The sequence below is a fragment of the Herpailurus yagouaroundi genome, unplaced genomic scaffold, assembly GCF_014898765.1.
Source record: "Herpailurus yagouaroundi ecotype Mexico unplaced genomic scaffold, PumYag 184, whole genome shotgun sequence".
Taxonomy (NCBI): domain Eukaryota; kingdom Metazoa; phylum Chordata; class Mammalia; order Carnivora; family Felidae; genus Herpailurus; species Herpailurus yagouaroundi.
The window spans coordinates 15,752,563-15,764,637 of NW_024412415.1; positions in this window are offsets into that span (position 1 = coordinate 15,752,563).

A 12,075-nucleotide genomic window follows, 5' to 3' on the forward strand; every position below is an offset into this window, starting at 1 on the left:
ACATTGCAATTTAATGCTAACCAATCAGACTCTTTTGGGGCAGTGAATTTTTTATTAAGTTTTTAATTTTAATTCCAGTATAATTAACATACAGTGTTATATTAGTTTCAGGTGTACAAATAATGATTCAACAGTTCTACACATTACTCAGTGCTCTTCATGATAATAGAGACAGTGAATTTGAATAAAAAGCTGCTCCCTTCTCAATCTACTTGTATTAAGATCTTTTCAAGGTACAATGGATTTTCAAGGTGAATGTTTCTGTCCTCCTCCTCAAATTCATATGTTGAAAACCTAATGCCCAGTGCGATGTTATTAGAAGTAGGGCCTCTGGGAGGTGATTAGGTCATGAGTGGAACCCTCATGGATAGAACTAGTACCTTTATAAGAAAAGAAACTAGAGAAATAATATCTTCTTATATTGGTCAGAATTATACTGTATGCACAACCTGAAGTATTCATTGACAAGGGATGCTCAGTCACTATTTGCCTTTAAACTAGGTTCACTTAGGGGCACCTGGGTGGCTCAGTTGGTTATGACTTCAGGTCATGATCTCACAGCTGGTGAGTTCAAGCCCCGTGTTGGCTCTGCGCTGTTAGCTTGCCTGGAGCTGGCTTCAGATTCTGTGTCTCCTTCTATCTCTGCCCCTCCCCACTTGCACTCCATCTGTCTCTCTCAAAAATAAACAAGCATTTAAAAAATAAATAAACTAGATGGACTTCCTTGAAGTGGTACCTATCTGAATGAAGTCACATTTTGTGACTTAAATAAAGGGAAAGTGGAAGAGGAGGATTATTGGGTTGATTAATATTTTTCAAACTTCTGGTAGCAACCCCTTAGAGGATCATGGGGTATAGTCAACATCTTACAAAATGAAATGAAGTAAGACAAAACAGAAATGATAACTTCACCATATTTAATAGGTACTAACATGCTTTGTGAAACTTATGTTTCAGTTATGCATGTGTATATTCTGTCATGATGTAAGAGGAATTTCTTCGTGTAGATCAAAGTCAAAGAGTTTAAAAGTCCCTTCAGTAGACAACCAGCTGTGTGTGCTTAGACAGTCCCTATTGGTCTTCTGAAAATTAGTTAAGGGAGTATTTGATCTGATTCTTCCTTACAAGATATAATGAGGCTTACCAGGCAAAAGAGACCCAAGAGTAAAAATTATCTAAAGTACATGAACTATCTAAAATATGTGGACATATATAATTGTTTAAAAACAAACTAGATAATAACAATAAAAAGAGAAATTATACACATAGGGTTTTATATACAATCTCTTAATTTTCTCAGCATCCCAAGATTATGTATTATTCCCATCCTAAGATGACAAAAAACAGCCAACAAGGCTCATAGGTTAGTAAGTTGGTGAAAGTGACACAGCAAATAAGTAAGAGAACTTGGATTTAAACTTAGGTCTTTGTGATTTAAAGAAGCTCAAGTTTATTGACTACATTAATCTACCTCTCCACTGCTCAAATGCCTCCAAACAATTTATCACTATAGCAGCAGTTTTGTTCTATGGAACAATGGCAATGTTAATTCAAAGCCATTTAAAACTTATACAAACAGAAGCAACCACATAAAATATTTCATGTTTGATAAAGAAAGGAGATAAACCCCACAAATTTCTAAGTAATTAAGGCCTTTCTATGAGTTATGGACTATTTTCCTTATTTCTAGTTGAAATTTTCCAATCAGCAAAAGAAATGGCAAACAATTTTTTTTTAATTTTTTTTAACGTTTATTTTTGAGACAGAGAGAGACAAAGCATGAACGGGGGAGGGGCAGAGAGAGAGGAAGACACAGAATCGGAAGCAGGCTCCAGGCTCTGAGCCATCAGCCCAGAGCCCGACGCGGGGCTCGAACTCACGGACCGCGAGATCGTGACCTGAGCCGAAGTCGGACGCGTAACGGACTGAGCCACCCAGGCGCCCAGGCATACAATGTTTTATTCAAATCTAGGCATATGTACAACTGTTCTTCTATTGTAGACCATTGGCTGAGTATTTGTGTTGATATAACAAGAAATTTTGTTCCAACTATAATTTTTATACATAAAGTAGTGGTTTGCTCTATGCCAGGAAGTGAGCTGCTTATGTACTTAGATTTTTTTTTTAACTTCTTTTCATTTTTTTCCTTTTATAGATTTAGAGCCCATTTATCTGCTTGAACAGTTGGATACAAATAGTTTTATTACTGAGTACTTTAAAATGGACGTTTCTCTCTGGTACCTCAAAGAAAGGCCTTAAGATTGCCAAACTTTCCTGGCTTCACCCACTAAAATAGAACATGTGCTATGGGAATTAGAACTATAGCTCTATGAATATAATACTACAAAAAAGTAAAATTAATAATAACCAATAAATATGTGTTCACTCTACCAAAGATGTAGTCCTTTATGACTAGAAATACTGTGGTTTCACATTCTAAAATGAGAGTTGGAATGGATGTGTAGTGTTAACATTTGGGGATCCGATCTCCTGCTGTTATCAGCAATGTTAATCTTGAGAATTATTCCTCCTCATTTGTGTTGAATGATTAATAAATTCAATATAATTTAGATCACTAAGATTCTGCCAAAATAATTTTTAATTTTTCTGATGCATGTTAATTGACCCAAGTGTACAGAGATTACTGCATATAGCAGCGTTACAGAAGCTAGAAACTTACTAGAAACTTACCTGCCAAGAATACAATGCTCATTTAAATACCACAGTTAAAGGGAATTCTATCATTCTTAGGGTGGATTGTTTAATATGTTTTAAATCTGTCTGGCTGCTTCCAGCTATCTAGCTTGTTCTCAGCTGCTACTGTCAATGGGTAGTTATACTTTTGAGGATATCAGACCATGTTAACACCACCCAGAAGAACACATTTTGAAATGTAAATTTATTGAAAAACAAAAATAGAAAACATTTGAAATCCAAATTGTACATTTATCCAAGTACCTATTGACTACCCTCTATATGCCAGATACATCCACCATGCCTGTGACTGTTTTTTTTTTTTATTTTGATTTCCAAATGTTCATTACTAGTATTGAGAAATGTGATTTATTTTGTATATTGGCCTGGAATATGAATTTGCTAAACTCACTTATTATGTGAGTTTTATTTTGTTTTTGTTTTAGATTCCTTGGAATTTTCTGCATAGACAACCACATCATCTATGAACAGAGACAGTTTTGTTTCTTCCTTTCCAGTAAGTATGCCTTTTATTTTTTTCTTGCCCACGTGAGTTGGCCAAGACTTCCAATATAATGTTAGATAGAAACGTGGGAGCAGACATCCTTTACTTGTTCCCAGTATTAGGGGGAAAGATTTTAAACCTTCACCATTAAGAATGATGTTAGCCTTAAGTCATATGTGTATATTCATGTGCATGTTTACACATGTTGCCCATTATGAGGTTAAGGAAGTTCCCTTCGATTTATAGTTTGTTGAGTTTATATATAAGTAATGAATGGAATTTGAATTTATCAAATGCTTTTTTTCTTCTTGCATCTATGAATTTTTTCTTCTTTAACCTATTTAAACTGTGAAATATAGTTTTCTAATTCTAATTTTGGACTAGCCTTGCATTCCCTAGATTCTACTTGGTTGTAATGTTTTATCCTATTTATGTATTGTTAGATTTGATATATATTTTGATCAAACATATCTGGTATATTGAATACATTTGATATATTGCTAGATTTTGTTGAAGATTTTTACGTCTCTGTTTGTGGGGTATATTGTGCCATAGTTTTTTCATTATGACTTTGTCTTGTTTTGGTATCAGAGTAATACTGGCCTTCTAAAATGAATTGGGAAATATTCCCCCCTTTTGTGTTTTATAGGAGAGTTTGTATAAATTTGTATTCTTTCTATCATTATTTAAAAAAATGTTTATTTATTGGAGGACAGGTGCAGAGAGAGGGAGAGAGAGAGAGAATCCCAAGCAGGTTCTTGGGTCAAGGATACTTAGCACAGAGTCCAACTTGGGGGCTGGAACTGATGAACTGTGAGATCATGACCTGAGCCAAAACCAAGAGTTGAACACTTAACAGACTGAATCACCCAGGCACCCCTGTATTCTTTATTAAGTGTTCAGTAGGAATGATCAATGGAACTATTTGGGTCTAGAATATTCCATTTTGGGAAAGTTTATGAGTAAAATTAAATTCCTTCATAGATACAGGAAAATTTAGGTTAACCTTTTTGTTCTTTTTTGAGTGAGTTTTGGCAGTTTATTTCTTTAAAGAATTAGTACAATTCATCTGACTTGTGGAATTTACGGGTATTGAGTTGTTCATAGGATTCTCTTATTACCCTTTTAATGTCTACATGGTCTATCGTCTTCTATTTTTTCTTGATTAATCTAGGTAGAGGTTTATCAATTTTATTGATTTTTCAAAGAGTAAACTTTTTATTACCTTGATTTTAACTATTTTTTTATTTATCACATTTATCATTTACTTTTTAGCTTGCTTTGAGTTTAATTTTCTTTTCTTCCTAGTATTTTAATATGAAAACTTAGATTATTGATTTGAGATCCTTGTTATTTTCTAACATAAGCATTTAATGCTATAAATTTTCTTCTAAGCACTACTGTAGTTATATCCCACAAATTTTAATATGTTTCATTTTCATTTTCAATCAGTTCAAAATAATTTACAATTTCCTTTTGAGGAAGACTTCCTTTTTGGCCCATGGATTATTTAGAAGTATGCCATTTAATTTTCAAATTTTTGGGATTTTCCATAAAGTTACTGATTTCTAATTCCTTTTGATCAGAGAACAAATTATTATTGTTCAATTATTTTAAGTTGTTATGATCTGCATTATGGCCCAGGATATGATCTATCATCATGAATTTCCAGGAATACTTGAAAAAAAATGTATGTTTTGTTGTTGGAGTTTCCTTTAAGTGTCAAGTTGGTTGATGATATTGTTCAAGTGGTCTGTAATCACTGGGAGGCATAGATTGCAGTTGGCTTACTTAATCTTGACTAGCAGTGGAATTTGAGCCCAGATTTTCTGTTAAATTAATATTATTTTTATTATTCCATAATGAAGCATTAACTTTCTAAAAGCTCCAAAAATCCCTTATGTATTGTGCAAAATACTTCTTGATTTTAAATTCATCTTTATACTGTGAGAAAGTTTTATTTTTGCTTAAAAGGGAAAAGTCAAAATCTAGTTAGGATATGTACAAGGTTTTCTTTCTTTCTTTCTTTCTTTCTTTCTTTCTTTCTTTCTTTCTTTCTCTTTCTTTCTTTCTTTCTTTCTTTCTTTCTTTCTTTCTTTCTTTCTTTTTTTGAAAACAGACTTAAAACATTTTATATCATCGATTGCTCATTGCAAACAGGCTTTACATATGTTTCCTAGTATATCCAAATTTTAAAGGTATGCCCTTCTGACTCTATTTTTTTTAAGTTTTTACTTAAATCCCAGTTAGTTAACATACAATCTATATTAGTTTCAGGTGTACAATATAGTGATTCAGCACTTCCATACATCACCCAGTGCTTATCACAACAAGTTCACTCCTTGGGTGCTTGGGTGGCTCAGTCAGTTAAGCGTCTGACATTGGCTCAGGTCATGATCTTGTGGTTTGTGAGTTTGAGCCTGCTTCATATTCTGTGTCTCCTTGTCTCTCTGCTCCTCCTCTGCTTACACACACACACTCTCTCTCTGTCAAAAATAAATAAACATTAAAAAAATTAAAAATAAAAGCAAGTGCACGTCTTAATCCCCATCACACACACACACACACACACACACACACACACACACACACATACACATATACATATATATATATATACATATATATATATATATACATATATATATATATGTATATATATATATATCCCACGTCTTCTTTATACATTCATCAGTTAATGAGTTTGTGGATACTTGGGCTGTTTCCATAATTTGGCTATCATAGGTAGTGCATTCATTTATTTCCTTTTGGGGTCAAAAGTTTACTTCTCCTTGGTTATAGAGGGCAAACTGAAGGAAAGAAATCTATTAAACTACTGCATCAAGTACAGAATCTGAGCTTCTATTCCCTTCTGGCGGACTACTCTCCCATGCTTTCTCCCATTCATGAGTTAGAGAGGCAGGTTAGAGCAGTAACCTAAACAAGAAAAGATAAAGAAAAAAACAACAAAAAGACATGTTCCATTTTCACAAATACACATGTCCTATACTCTTTTTATTTTACATTTGAATTTTCTAAACATATGAAAATTTTTGACTTAAAGAAAATTTTTAGTAACTTAGGGTTTTTTCCCTCAAATTCCTCATGTTCCCCTCTCCTAAGGTTCAAATACATTCCCTAAGGGTGAGACACCTTATGCTGGATGTGCAAATCATTTCTTCTTACCGGATTCATCTGTACCTATCCATCTGGGGATCCTTTATCAGTCTTCTTTAAAGTCTTGTTTACCCTAAATGGTCAGACTGTGGCTCATCTGTACATCCAGAAATGGAGCAAGTTCAACTACTATAGATAGTCTCCTCCTTTTCCAAACCCATGCCTTCTGGACAGGGAGAGACACAAAGAAGGCAGCTAGTTTATACAAAAGTGTTTATACAAAGGAATCACCTGTGTCACAGCTCATGAGGACAACCAGTGATAGGTTAGAGATGACTGGTCAAGGGCTGAAGTCCAACAAACTCTTGGGGCAGGGTAGGCATTACCAGCAGGTCACTAGTAATGACAAACTTTCTTCTTTCCTGTTTGTTATATAAGTGAAACCATATTGACTCTGCTGCCATCATTTAAACAGAGTCAGCAGAGAGACTACCAGACAAATCTATTCTTTGTCAGGTATCTTCCCAACATACTTAAAATAATGGGGAAAAGTAACATGACGTTATTTCAGTGAGTCATATTAACCCCTTTCTTTTTTCTCTAAGTTGTTTTTGGATCTTGGGTATATTGTCTGTGGGATGATACAGGATATTTTGAAGAATTTTCCTAGAATCCCTACCATGTTATATAAAATATGAGCAAGGCTACAGAGGTATGGAGAAAGAAAGACAGCATTGAAAACAGAAGGGAGGGAGCGAGCAAGAAAACAGACCAGAGTGAGAATAAGAGTGTGCATGAGACTAAAGGCCTGGTATATTTTAAGTCTGAAATCAACATTGTTTCTTAATTGATCTTCTTGCACCTATTTTCATCCTCCTCTAATTGAGCCCTCTTCTATGCCAGAGTCAGTTCTTACACTGCAAATCTGTGTTGGTCCTTTGCTTAAAACTTTTTAGAGGATGAAGTCCCTTCATGATCTGACCCTAGTCCTCTTCTTTAGTCTCACCAACTGCCATCCTTTACTTTGGGCTTAGACGATTGTCATTTCCTTTCAGTTTCTGAAGACACTGGGCTATGTCATTCCTCTTTGCCTTTGCGTTATTCCTTGTCCCTGGCATGTCTGGTCCTTGTCTTAGTTGGCCAGTTATCCTGTGATACTTCCTCTGTGACTTCTTCCCAGGCCATACATTCTATCAGAGTTAATTTTGTCTGATGTAAAACATTGCACATAGTTACTTTCATTATAGCATTGCTTATTATATGCTAATTATTGGTTTTGTGTTTGTTGTGCCATTGATCTGTGAACTCTTTGTGGGCAAGAACAAAGTCTGATTTGTCTTTTGTCAACTGTATCTAACACCGTACCTGGTATACCATAAATTCTTAGAGAATTTTGGTTGTTCTAAGTCAAATAGAGCTGTAATAACAAGTCACCATACAGACTTTCACTTTGTAGACTCTTAAGCTCAAACACGCAGCTGTGTTGTACTATTATGATATATACTTTATCTGACTTAGGAAAAAAACCTCAACAATGTTATTTTAGGCAGATAGCTGGTTTAAGCAATCATGTTCTCTTTTTCCACGGGATAAGGATATTCCACTGGGATAAGGGAAAATATGAACAGAAGCGTTTTACACCAATCTTTTATATTTAGGGGGAAAAAGGATTGGAATTTTTTCCAAAGCTGGTTAGAAAAATTGGGCCCCTCTGCAATGTGATACTTCTAAAAATAATGCCCAGAGGAATAGCAGTTCTAGAGAATACTAAATCCAAGTGTGGCTAGATTCCATCTTCCTTTTGGAAACAGCCACAGCTGTGGCCAACCCAGTCAGACAATGGAATGCAGTTGGGGATTTGATATGGGGGGGAAAGGAGAGGGAACTTGGTTTCCTGTCCTGAGGCAGTTGGCACATAGTTCCAGGTCCCTATCCTCCCCCCATCTCCAGACCCCAATCCTCTCTTCATCACCTAGGAAATATATTGGTGATTGGGGTAAGATCTGGCATTTGGATTTTGTTTGCACTCTTGGGAATATTGTGCTAAGATGACAACATTATACTGTACATCTCTAACTCTCTCCAAGTATGGACAAATACCAAGTTAAGCCACAGAGAAATGTTTCCTTCTTTTAAAAATTTTCTATAAATGGTATTTTGCAATTTATCTTAGACAAAAGAAACACAGTAATTCCAACATCATTAAGCTTTATTCCCCTCCAAAATATTATAAGATCAAATGCCTGCTGGAAATGACACACTGGTCTTAACCAATAATATTTTATAGAGAAGATAATTTCCAGTCCTATCTTCTGTGTCTGCTTGTACTCTTCCCACCTCTCCTGCTTTATTATATAATCAAAAGCTCACACAGCAAAAGATGAGAGCGCTATTAGCAACTATATGGAAGTGGCATTTCTATTCTGTTAAAGAGCTACCAGCGGGGGCACCTGGGTGGCTCAGTCATTTGGGCATCTGACTCTTGATTTCAGCTCAGGTCGTGATCCCAGGGTCATGGGTTCAAGCTTTTTATTGGGCTTCATACTTAGTGTGGAATCTGCCTAAGATTTTCTTTCTCTACCCCTCTCCCCAGCTCATATGTTCTGTCTCTCTAAAATAAAATTAAAACTTAAAACAAAAGAGCCTCCAGGAAAACTAATATATGGCTATGTTAGTCAGAGTGGCAGTTACCCCTGGGAGGAAAGGTTGGTAGTAACTAGAAGGAGGCACAAGAAAGACATGAGGGAGACTTCTGGGGTCTTGCGCTCTATTTCTTGATCTGGTACTGGTTACATGGATGAGCTTAACTTTTGACAAATAATTGACCTTTATCCCCTTATGATTTATATATTTTCTGTATGTATGTTTTACTTCAATAAAAATAAATAGTGATAATCATGGTATTAGACCCATGTTGAGTCAAAATTGCATTTAGCACAAAGAAAATAAAGACCAGTAGATCTATGTCTATATGATAATAGGCAATAAGTATATAATATGATAAAATAATTTACAATGAGTATACCTGGTAGGAACATGTAGAATATGCCTTTTAGTAAGAGGCCATTTGTTTACTTTGGGAATAGGATCCAGATGCCTGGCCTTTTGTCAGTGAGTAGTAAGGCAGGAAAGGTTCTCTTTAGCTCTTGTTGCCACACTGCTCAGCCCTTCTTCACTTGTCTTCATATTGTTACAGAACAGCCCTTTGGGAAAGACAGGGCAGATATTATCAACCCATCCTAGAAGGAGGAGTCTAGGTACATATTAATTTCATAATTTATTTAAGATAATAAAGTCAGTGGTGATGCCATGGTCTGGACTTAGGTCTGTTGGTTCCCAGTATAGAATTTCCATGTCATACAAGTCAATATGATACATTGAAGTCAACAATCATTGTGTCCAGTTCCCTCTCTGTTGACCTTGATCAAAGCCTTTGTGGTTAAACTCTTTCCAGTGACTTATCCTGCTGAAACTTCCATCTAAGGAAACAGTACCCACCCCACTCTGGAATCTCCTGCCGAGGGAAGACCTGAGATTTCTCAGCTTTCTTCAAATAGTAGACAAGAGTGGCAAGTCTGTGAGAGGAATTTTTGGTGAAAGAGGATGGTGGTGTTATATGGGATACACCCATCATGAGTTTCTGAGATTTGGGGCTCCTGGGTGGCTCAGTCAGTTAAGTGTTGGACTTTGGTTGAGGTCATGATCTCACGGTTTGTGGGTTTGAGCCCAGCGTCAGGCTCTGTGCTGACAGCTCAGAGCTTGGAGCCTGCTTCAGATTCTGTGTCTCCCTCTCTCTCTTCTCCTCCCCCACTTGTGCTCTGTCTCTGTCTCAAAAATAAATAAACATTTAAAAATAAGTAAGTTTCTAAGATCTCTATAAGAACCCAGCAGTGGCTCCCCAAGGGGCATAGGTGGTGGGCTGTGGAAGCAGTCTGCCCTGGGTGCAGGAAATAAGAGGGTACATTTTATGTAGAGAATTTTTTTAAAAACAGGAAAGCCAACTGAAAGTTTTTAGCCTGCTTTTTATTATCACCATGTGCCTAAAAATCCCTAGGAGCTCTCCCTGGAGACATTCACCAAACCAGAGAGCAGTGGTGAGGAGTGCAACTGACGCTTCCCTCCTGTGCCTCATTTTGACATTAAAATGAGAAACTCAACAGATGAACATAGGGGAAGGGAAGGAAAAATAGGATAAGAGCAGAGAGGGATGCAAACCATAACAAACTCTTAAATAGAGAACAAATTGAGGGTTGCTGGAAGGGGGGATGGATTAAATGGGTGACAGGCATTAAGAAGTGCACTTTTCGGGATGAGCACTGGTTGTCATATGTAAGACTTGAATCACTGGGTTCTACTCCTGAAGCCAAGACTGCACTGTATGTTAACTAACTTAAATATTAGAAAAACAGCTCTTGTAGTTATAAAACACGCCATAATTGTCAGTGCACCAGCAAGCATGCTCGGTCTGTAGGGCCAAAGGGATGAAGGAATTGTTTGTAGGAGTTGTTGTTGGTAGCCATTCTAGCTCATTCTGGGTCTGAACCTGTCTTGTGGCCACATTCTGACACCTCTTCACAGAACTGGAGGCCCCAGTATTTGAACAGATGACTGAGAACATGTACAGACTTTGGCTCAGAGACCACTGCAAAGGAAGTATTCTTGCTTCTCTCACCTCTCAAGACCACAGTCTTTCCAACATGCTGCCTACTACTTTGAACAGCTGAATAACTTTCCTTCTCCCCTGCAAAGACATCTCTGTTTTTATCACCTACTTGGTTAAGCCAACTGTTATCTCTCCTACTCTCCACCTTTGCACTGTAGAAATGAGTTAAAAGTTCCAAAACAAATGCTAGCTTGTAAGTATGCCTGGTCAGTAACTGAAGAAGAGGAAGGGAATGGAGGGAAAGGTATCTCCTTTTAATCAGAATCGGGATATTTGTATTGAGGTTGCCTGCTACCATTGTGCCCTTTGCCAAACTTATGCCTTAGTAACTGGCTCCAAATGCAGTTCCAAAAGTTTGAAAAATAAAGGATGAACCAAACTGAACTAAGCAAATGTTAACTTAAAGCAAAAATTATGAAGTTAATATCAGACAACATAGAACTTTAAGAGATCCTTAAATATAACAAAGAAGTTTCCACATGGGTTTATGTATCAAATGATACAACCACACAAATATGGACTGAAAAGAATAATTGGAAACACAAAGAAATTTGTAAAAAACTCAATCTTCATAGTAGCCTTTAATGTATTCTTTTCAGAAACTGATGGGTCAGGCACACAGAAAAAAAATAAAGATATTGAAAGTGAAAATGAAAAAATAAACAATGATAGATACATAAAACAGAGAATAATAGACTGTTCCAATACTCTTGCAAAATTAAACAAATTTGATTATATAGGTCATAAGGTAAATCAATTCTCTGACCAAAATGCAATTAAATTAGAAATCATAATAAAAATCCCATAATGTTTAATCTCATAGAAATTTCAATAACAAATAATTTTTGTGAGCAAAAAAAGAAACCAAATTATTTATGAATCTATTTAGAAATACGAGTGCATAATACATCGAAACATATAGAATGGTACCAATACATATATTTATTAAAAAACAAAAAGGATGGAAAATAAGTGGACTAAGATTCAGTTGAAAATCTGAAAAAGAAAACAACAAAATAAAACTGGAAGAAAAAAGAAGGAAGGAATTTATAAAGATAATATCTGAAATTAATGACTAAGGAAGAAGTTTTAAAAG